The sequence below is a fragment of the Cebus imitator genome, unplaced genomic scaffold (assembly GCF_001604975.1).
Source record: "Cebus imitator isolate Cc_AM_T3 unplaced genomic scaffold, Cebus_imitator-1.0 Scaffold242, whole genome shotgun sequence".
Classification (NCBI taxonomy): Eukaryota; Metazoa; Chordata; class Mammalia; order Primates; family Cebidae; genus Cebus; species Cebus imitator.
In genome coordinates, this window is record NW_016107557.1 from 3,304,731 (window position 1) to 3,306,944 (window position 2,214).

General features: G+C 42.2%; 1 pseudogene across 1 annotated transcript in view; it reads right to left on the bottom strand.

The window, feature by feature from the left end:
* The window catches only part of LOC108282512, a 21,021-nt pseudogene that overhangs the window by 18,130 nt on the left and 677 nt on the right, over positions 1–2,214 (bottom strand). The gene's annotated exons all lie outside the window — the stretch shown is intronic.

A 2,214-nucleotide genomic window follows, 5' to 3' on the forward strand; every position in this document is an offset into this window, starting at 1 on the left:
ATCTCGGCTCCTGGCAACCTCCGCCTCCCGGGTTCAAGCGACTCTCCTGCCTCAGCCTCCAGAGCAGCTGGGATTACAGGCATGTGCCACCATGCCCTGCTAATTTTGTATTTTTAGTAGAGACAGGGTTTTTCCATGTTGGTCAGGCTGGTCTTGAGCTCCCAAACTCGGGTGATCTGCCCACTTCGGCCTCCCAAAATGCTGGGATTACAGACATAAGCCACCGCACCCGGCCCTGTTTTGAGACTTCTACGTTGAATTTTCATATCATTAGGATAAATAAGATGCTGTTTTAAAAAGTCAGCTTCACACTAAGTTAATTTTTATGGCACCAATAATGTTACTATTACCCAGTGTATACATATCAATTTTTTAAAATCTGTGTATGTCATTATAAATATAATTTCTGTAAGTCATGCCAATTCAATTAAATACAACATATGTTTATTGATCACTCACTCTGTGTCAGGATATTGTACTTGATGCTGGAAATGTAGGAGGATTAATTTATAGTCTCTGTCCTGGGTAGTACAGAGGCTTCAGATGACCACATGTACCATTAGTGTTTCCATTATCCTCCCTACCTCCCTTTTTTCTCCCGCCCCTCCCTCTTTTCCCCCATTCTTCCCAAAGTGGCATTTTTTTGAGTGTCAGTAAGCATTACAGTTTAAGTAAGCTTTTTTTAAATTTAATTTTTCCATATTTTCATAGTGATATCTGCTGTTCCATAGTTATCTTCCAGTTAATGTCTAGGAAATTGCAGCCTTAATAGAGATGGGAGAAGGGGACTCAGGGGGAAGGAAGGGTAGGAGATCCATTTCATAATTGATCAAGATAGGAGTACTGGCTTTTAGTTTATTGCCAATGAACAATTTAAACATCAAACACTAAAACCTGAGTGTACTAAGAGCCCCCTAAATAGGGGTTGGATGTGGCAAGGGCTGGGTGGAGAAGCTTGGTCAGCAAATGGGCTTGGAGCTGCATTTTGCCTGATACATTACAGGGGGAATGAAGAGGAGAAATATTCCAGGAAACTGGGTAACATATCAAAAGGAAAGAAGGAATGAAAGATGTTGGAGTGTCAGGAAGCTCAAGCAGGTGACGAGTCTGTGTTGTGATGAGGCCTGATTCGTGAGAGATGGGTTGCCCAGATTTTAAAGTGTCTGGAATGCTGGGGCTGGGTAGTTGGGGTGGGGGAGAGTCACCGTGTGGAACCAGGAGGAGTCAGAAATTAAGCCAAGTTGGTCCAGTTTTGATTCTTGGGACTGTAATCTAGGAAATCTAGCTACCAAAGATACTTAGGTCAAAATATGTATCCTCTCTGAGTCTTATTACGTTCTTCTTGAAAATAAAAATGACAATACCTTGTGGAGCTTTGTGAAAATGAAAAAAATATATTCATGTGTTAATTTATTCCATTATTCACTCATTTACTTAGCAGCTGTTTTTCACATGTCTGCTCCATGGCAGCCACCTTCCAGGTGAAGGAGGTGAAGCAAATGAACCAAAGAGCCAAATCGTGTGAAGTGTCTGGCATAGGGACAGCTAATAGGTAACACAACAGATTTACTGCAATAATTCTCATTACCGTTAGTCTCTAACACTTGTTGAGGCGAAGGAAAGGCCTGGCCACAATTGTGCACTAGAAAGCTGATTCTGGGAGCAGTGTTTCCTTCCATTGTGTCTCATACCTCATCTCCTGAAATTCACAACTGAGAAGCTCAGATGTGCTGGTGGGATGATGTCTGGTGGAGTTTCCATCATCTCAAATTATTGAAATGGATTTCTTGATAAAGAAAATAGCAAAGAAAACCAAGATCAAAGTTGCTAAGGGTAAAAAAATCAAATCACGGGGGGATTCACACTCAAACCAACTCCATGTATTCAAGCGGGAGGGATGGCAGACGAGGAAGCGTGGGAGGTGAGGAAAGGGGGGTCCTCCTGGTATCACTTGATCTCTCTTATCTCCTGTTTCTTCCTTCCCTGAAAGGAGAATGGTGCCGATTCCGACTTCACAGGACTCTGCTGCAACTCACTTGAAAGGAGGGCTGGTAGCCTAGTAGTGCTAGCAGATTACTGTCCCTGGCACTTGGCACGTGCCCTACAAAATTTGACTGATTCAACAAAGGGTGATAAAGAGAATATTTAATTCTACCAGGTATCAAATATGTAGGATCCCTTTCCTACCTCTCCTTTCTTTTTTTTTTTTTTTTT